At 35.6% G+C, this 7,790-nt stretch overlaps 1 long non-coding RNA gene across 1 annotated transcript in view; it reads left to right on the top strand.

Moving 5' to 3' along the window:
* Nucleotides 1-7,790, top strand: part of LOC106525521 (uncharacterized) — a 28,732-nt gene that overhangs the window by 685 nt on the left and 20,257 nt on the right. The window contains exon 2 of the long non-coding RNA XR_001311126.1: nucleotides 1,697-1,814. This is a non-coding gene — a long non-coding RNA (uncharacterized LOC106525521). The remainder of the gene's footprint in view (nucleotides 1-1,696; nucleotides 1,815-7,790) is intronic.

Below are 7,790 nucleotides of genomic sequence, written 5' to 3'. Positions count from 1 at the left end.
CTGGGAACTTTGGGAAATAACCAGTCAAACATATCAGACCATAATGTTTCAACATACATGCATTGAAAGAATAAATTTTGCTTAATTGTAACATTGGCTGAGTTTGTATGCATGCTGAATTGTGCGGCCATCTTGAACGGACTTTAACTCCCAAAGTCAGTCAGCTGTAGATGTGATTATTTTCTGAAAGTTTCATTAAAATATACAGACGCAGGCAGAAAACATTCTTCATCTGGTTACAATTAGCTAACAGCTGTTTATAATTTATTTAATTGACTTGTTCTTTGGGGCTTTTTTATTTTTATTATTATTTGTTGTTTGTTTCAGATTTCTAAGCCCTAATCACCTATAKGTGTAATGGGCTTAATTTACAAACATTAGCAGCAATAGTTAATTAACTAACTTTATTCATCTGGCCCTAGTCTCAGAACATATTGCTCTCTCATTCATGAAGTGTTTATTTGTATAAGTTATATTGGCCCAATCAGTTCCATAAGAAAGTATGAAGTGTGTAAGTGAGGGACCACATGCTCAGTTTATTTTACCTCCAGTACAGTTGCTATTAACATGTTTAAAACATGAAATACATGAAATAATGAAAATAGATGGGAATGGAGGAAGATAAAACGATTTAAAATAATCCAAAATATAATTAGGAGGATACCTCACACCATTTATTTTGTTTGCATTAGAATAGCCAGTCAGAAGAATAGWGGCCTACAAAGTAAAAATGTTATAAAGCATGTTATATGTAAATGTCACTAGCATAGTTCAGATGTTGCATTATACTTATTTGTTTACCTTTCATGTGTTCTGTTTATTTAAAACTATGAAAGYATGACTTCTTGCTGGTATTTAGTTGCAAAGTAGCGCCATCTTTTGGTATGCTGTACTCATTGCAACATCACTGCGCATGGCACAACCCCACACAGAAGCAACAAATACTTTGCTTTTTCATTTCAGTTAAACAAAAGAAATAATGCATCAGTAGTATTGTTATACCATTCCAAACATTTGCAGTAACAACAATAGGAGAATTTCTAATGTAAGTATTTTAAAATACTGCATCCCTGATGAGAAATAGAAATCACTTTGACAAAAGCAGAACTGAAAACAAATTTCATTATTTATACAGTCTGAGTCTGAGAATTAGTTTATTTTTTATTTTTAAATAGTGCTCATTGATAATTAAAATGGTGAAACAAAAATTCAAGTGCCTCTTACAGTAAAAACTGTAATGAATTATTGAAACAATGAACTCTGGACATCACAAGCTTGTAATTATAATGTTTGTTGTATTAAGTTGTTTAAAACAGGTTTTGAAAAGATTTTTAAAAAGCCATAGCACAAAGAAAGAAAATTAATATTTAGAAAGATTCAGCAAGTATGAGTAATTTAAAACAAGCAAATGTCTCACAAGACACATAAATGGTTATAGAGTATTGAATAAATGTAAAATTAGAGGTCCTATATAAAGGTGAAGGGTTAGTTCCTCTACTATTCATCTTGTTATTTGTAAAGTATTAATTAGTGACTTCACCCTGAATCACCGAAAGGTAACAATTAAAAAACTTTAGTACTCCATTTGAGTAAATAAAACATTTCAACCATAATTTTAAACTTACTGGCTTATTATTAATTTATTTTTGTACTTCATACAGAGCCTGAATCACACACCCCTTTTACTTCTCTCCAGGTGCTAACACCCAGGCTGCAAAGAAGAAAACGAGCTGAAAGTAAGAGGCAGACCAGAGCAAACCCCACACCATCATTAAACCTTGCAGGCACCTAATGATCACTGCCTCAGCATTAATGTGAGTATCATGCCGGGGTAATGTGTCTCTCTGATGTCTAATCATGTCTGTGCTTCACCCGGAGATGAAAAGAGCTGACAGCACATGTGTTCTTCTGATAATACACTTCAATTAAGGGTAGACACAGGGTGAGGACTAATGATGTTTACTCATCGTTTCACCACCTTATCTCAGGATGGTCTCAAAACACTTTCATCTGCATGAGAACTACACAAATATTAGAAGTTCAACGTGGTCTAGTTTCAGTAAACTTTGGCTAATTCTTCTAAATCACCATATTTCATTCATATATGATGCATTCACTATAATAGCTTCAATAGCTTCACATTTGACCTCACTATGAGGGAGATTACATGGATTTACATACAGAGCTAATAGTACATGGTTGCAGTAAATTAGAGCCAGTTTCTCCTTGTTGCAATTTCAAGAACTTGTAAATGCTTCTTAATTTAATTTGGAAGCCTTGTGAGTACCGACTGGCTTCATTCACTTCCTGCGCTGTCATTGCTAAACTAGAGGCAGACTAAATGGCACAGAAAATCGACGTCGTCATTCACAACTCCTCCTTCTGTTTGCTGATTGGCCCGGGTTGAAATTCTACCAGAGAAATCCTTGTTTATGGGAGAAATCCCAGACGGAGCAGAGAAGGGAAACTAAAATTGAGTGGAACTGTGTAGGAAGGCAAGGGCCAGGCTAGATTTATCCCAAAAATGATCCAAAACATTTAAGGTTAAACTAGTTTCAAAGCAAAGACAACTCACTGGCAAACTTTTCTGATTWAAGATGTGGTGTAGTCCTGCATACAGAAAACTTTCACCAAAACAAATCTTAACTCCAATGACTGAACTTTGTCACTTTTACGGAGCCCGCAAGGGGTTATGGGGAGATTTTTTTCTTTTGCGTTCCCATGCAATAATATTGCGTTACCTCGCAATACTTTTGCGTTACCTCACAATACTTTTGTATTACCTTGCAATATATTTGCGTTACCTCGCAATACTTTTGTGTTACCTTGCAAAATTGTTTTGCGTTACCTCGCAAAACTGTTTTGCGTTCCCACGCAAAAGATTGTTTTGTATACGAACTGAATTAAATCAGACTTGTATTTTGAAATATACGGTTACCAAAACAGGATGTGTCGTCACAAGTTCGTGAAATTGACATTGATGTTGCGTGGCTGCACTGTGTTAAAATATCAGCATATGACATACTTCCATGCATGACTGTGTGATATATTTATTCTGAAGCTGAATTAAAGCAGTAGGCTAACTCACTAATGGTGAACATGTGAGTTTGTTAATTAAACGGCAGGCACAACAGTGATAAACTACTTTTGTGAGGGAACGCAAAAGGTATTGTGAGGTAACGCAAAAGTATTTGCGAGGTAACGCAATACTATTGCATGGGAACGCAAAAGAAATGAAATCTCCCATTTCCCCTCGTGGGCTCCGTGCACTTTTCACCATGGCTGGTATTTTGAAGCTTAAACTGAAATGCGATAAGGGAGAATCATGTTTTGGAGTTGGAATCTCTACAGCCGTGTACACCCCAGTCTGTTGTTTGGACCAACACAGATGACACTCTACGCTAAAAAAAAAGTTGGAAAAATTTATATATTTTTTTCATAAATTCATCATATTATAATCCATGTCACTGCATATCAAAAGGCAAAGCATAAGAATGATTAAAAAAATGTGTTCCAAGATCCAGAGTCTGAATCACCATGTGCTCCATTCATGTGGAAATAAGTGCAATTACAGCAGAAAGGCACCATTCAAATGTCATTTTCTGATGGTGCCATGTTAAAAGCTGATATAACTGCACACCCACAGTAACATTTTCATGACGCAAGCACAAAAAATTACAGCACAGTTACCCAATCCATATGTGGTAAAAATAACCGTGAGCTCAAGTTGGTCAAAAGAAGTTTAGTATTAGACTCTAGTATTGACAAGATTTATAGTTTTAGTTGCATTCACTGAAATTGTCAGTGTTGTATAAAGTACCACAAAATGATACTTGAGTACAAGTCCAAGTATCTTATCATAAAATTACTTTGGTAGAAGTTAAAGTCTCCTTTAAGAATATTACTTGAGTAAAAGTCTTAAAGTATCTGATTTATTTTGTACTTAAGAATCAAAAGTAAATTTCTGACAAAAAGTATACTTAAGTATTAAAAGTAAAAGTATTGAGTAAAAATGAGAGGTTACATTTTCCAAATACATTTTTTTAAAGGCATGCAGCTGTGATGGATTGTGTACAAACTAACGTGTCAGAATGGTATATATTTATACTTCTCATCCAACCACAATTAAATTCAAAGGCACAGTTTATCAGGATRTGATTATTTTTACAATAATGAGCTGGGATGAAAGAAGATTAGAAATAAGATAAGAGTAGAAGACTTTCTACMTCTTACCTTTTTTAAAAATGTAGGGAGTAGAAAGTACAGATAATTGTGTAAAAATGTAAGGAGTAGAAGTACAAAATAGACAGAAAAAAATTACTCAAGAAAAAATAGCAAAATTTTCAACTTAAGTACAGTAACAAAGTTTTTGGACTTAGCTACGCAATTGTGTTACTTTATGTTGCATGCAACATTATTGTACCTTGGCCACATTAAACTTATCTTGCAGGTAGCAATTTTTGGCAGGTGTTATTTCGTGGTCTCATGGTAACTTTTTTACTATCAGACTTTTTGACCTTTTTCCCCTCYGACTAACAAGCTCAGGTTTCCTGCCATTGCTGTGTAATTTCTCCTCACCTTGAAGTTGCTGTCGGTGCTCCTGCCAGAGCTGAGAAATTCTTCGCTTTCCCTCATGTCATTTCCTGAACTCAACAGCACATATCATGAAGGGGATGAAAGGTCATGGGAGGATTTGGAGTGAAAAGGTGGAATTAGAATCCAAAATGACAATGTTCCAATTTTAATGGCCTATTTAAACTTTTTTTTTCAATAAGCATGTACAAAAAGTAAGGAAATTTGTATTTGGTAGGTTATTTATTTGTTGTAACAATACTTCTTGGGATTAAATCATATACTGTTGTTTAATTCCTTTTTAAGTGGTGCCACATTTGTAGAGAACTTCCATTTGTGAGATGAGCAGTAGAGCTGAGTATGTGGGTTGCACATATGAAAATATTGTCAAATCTTCTCTCGAAAACAGCTTATTTTGTTGTGACACTTACTTTGACCTTCTGGTTACCCCTAGGTGCTGCCAATCAGGTGCCAATAAGGTTTTGCAAGTATATTTTATCCCAACCTGTAGTTTCGCTGAACAGATGTTCATAGTTTTGATACTTGTTATATTATACCAAACCTATGTATTACCTCCGCCAAGGGCGAGGTAATGTTTTCGGTCGCATATGTCTGTCTGTCTGTCTGTCTGTCATTCTGTTGTTCTGTCTGTGGACAACATTACTCAAAAACTTGTGGACGGACTGTCATGACATTTTTCCACATGTGGGTACTGGGCCAAGGAACACACCTTTAAATTTTGGTGATGTTCCGGATCACGATACGGATACAGGAATTTTTTTTTCTTTTAACACTCTGAGATTTCAAAGCTGTGATGCTTTCACAGGGTTTCTGTAAAAAACAGTGAGCTGGATTGGACAGCACGGACTTCAAACTTTATAAAAGTAATGTTAAAACCASATTTAATGATGAATAATTTTTGCCATAATATGTACATTTACAGAACGTTTTGTGACCAGGAAATGCGTGACTGCACCATGGAACCTATTTTTCCCATTTCCTCAAAAACACCACATTTCCCAAACAACCAATCAAAACAGTTTCTCACTTCTAAGCTTGTAAACAGAGAGCTGCTGGGCCTCAAAGTTTGGAGATGGGGGAGCCAGGAAGCACTTTATAAAGAGTCAAACCATTACAAACTCATACAAGGGGATAAAACAGATGTTTTACATGGTGAAATGTGACTGATGAAAACTTAGGAGCTTGATCTGACACCAGTTTGACGATGAATAACGTTGGGTGACGAGTCTGGCTTTTCTTTTTTTTTTCACATAGGTCTCCACCGAGAAGAAATTCCATGCATACATGTTCGCTACGTCAGAACTTATTCGGCAAATGTGTTTCCATCTCTGCTTTTGCGCATTAACTCTCACAGGATGGGGGAAATTGGTCTTGGCGGGGGGTTGCACTCTCCGAGTGCTTCTAATTACTATTATATTTCATATCATTCTGCCAACTGTTTTATTTACAATGAATTGATTTAGAAGGTAAAACTGCTGAAATGTTCTCARTGTAAGTAGATATGGACAAACCAACATGTCCTTACCTTTTATAGTCAAACCAAAAAAATGGTTGTTTTTGTATTTTTGACTTGAACCTAATATGATGGCAGAATATTAGTTTAGCTTTTCATAATGTGGTCAAAATCAGACTAATAGTTTAGCCTAGATACATGTCTCCAATCTTTATTAATGTCAGAGGCACAAAAACTATTTCAATCATGCCGGCGAGGCATAGAAGTGTCCTTTACGTTTAGTGAATAAAATAAGTTGCTAATCACTAAAACGCCTTAATGACTGCATTTGTGGAGTATGGAAACATTTATTCCCAGTGTGAGAAATCAAATTAAGGGATGCTCGTTTCTGACAAAGATGAGAGGGTTACAACTACATTTGTGGTTTACTTCAAGTGTTAACAGCTACTAGAATAAAATGGACACTAGTATAACACTGATTGGCTCTGTAATGCTTCTAGACTGAGATGATTCTCCTGGAACCACTGAATTGTGTCCACTGTGTGAAATAAATCATTTTAATCTTTAATTTGTTCATATGCTACTCATTAATTCACCAGATTTGGCATGCACTATAAGCTTTTTAGTAAGATGCAGTAGTGCGTTGTTACATTAAGTGCTCATCCATGCTTTAAATGTGTCATCTTCAACATACACTCTTTCAGCATCTCCAGCAATGGGACAAGCCCTGCCTCACCCCACCCCTAAAGGTTTGTGTTCTCAGGAGTTTACAGCCTCATAATATTCAATCCATGGTAATTGGCTGGGGCACCGAGACATTTTATACACCGTTTACTGTTTCCGTAATAGGAATCTTATAAGTTTACGATGCTGAATGGAACAATGGAAGTGTCCGCATATTTGTAAATGTGGTTGTGAGAAAACATTATGTGAATGTATCTGTGGCACCAAGATAAACTCAATCCATACTAAACACCACAGGCAGATTGTGTGTGCTGTTTTTGCATGAATACACTATGTAAATTATGGAGTATATAGTCATACATTTGGTAGAAATGTTTGTTGGGCACTTTACTAAAAGTCATTGTCCAATGCATGTCACTGCAACTCAATACAGAGTACAAAAATCATTCAGAGAAAGATCTTCAGCAGTGTTGAAGATCCAATCATACCTACAAAAAGGGGTAGACATACTGTATATTTCACAAGCTAAAATTAAATGAAGAAATAAATGTATTTAGACGTTTAAATTATATGCAAGGTAAGTTCAAAGACAAATTTCATCAAACAATAAAAGTATTGCACACTGCTGTTTTTTTTTTTTTTTTTTTTTTTTTGGAAACCCTATCTCAAATCTCAAGGGCCCAACAGAGGGAGAGCAAATATCCTCTCCTGGAGAAAAATTGCTCAGATTGTAGTGAGAGAAAATAGAAGTCTACGCAGCAGTCATTCAGAGAAGTTGAAGTGCTGCTGCAGGCGCAGTGGGTAGACATACAAAGTAGAGACTRTTGGAAAGCTGGCCTGCTGTGGGAGCATCGAGTTTAGACCTCAGGACGTTTTCTCACTGTCAATATTGATACTGGCCTTTGGAAAATGTACACATCTACTAGCTGGAAAAGGCAATCTTTATTGACTTTTTGGCTACCACACTGAAAGTTGCATAAAGCTGTTTTTTGGATAAAAAAAAAAACTAAAAACATTAATCTCAACAAAGTACTTAAATCTTTATTGATCAGTATTACAT

This window comes from Austrofundulus limnaeus, unplaced genomic scaffold, assembly GCF_001266775.1.
Source record: "Austrofundulus limnaeus strain Quisiro unplaced genomic scaffold, Austrofundulus_limnaeus-1.0 Scaffold231, whole genome shotgun sequence".
Classification (NCBI taxonomy): domain Eukaryota; kingdom Metazoa; phylum Chordata; class Actinopteri; order Cyprinodontiformes; family Rivulidae; genus Austrofundulus; species Austrofundulus limnaeus.
This window is presented reverse-complemented; position numbering and strand designations above follow the sequence as displayed.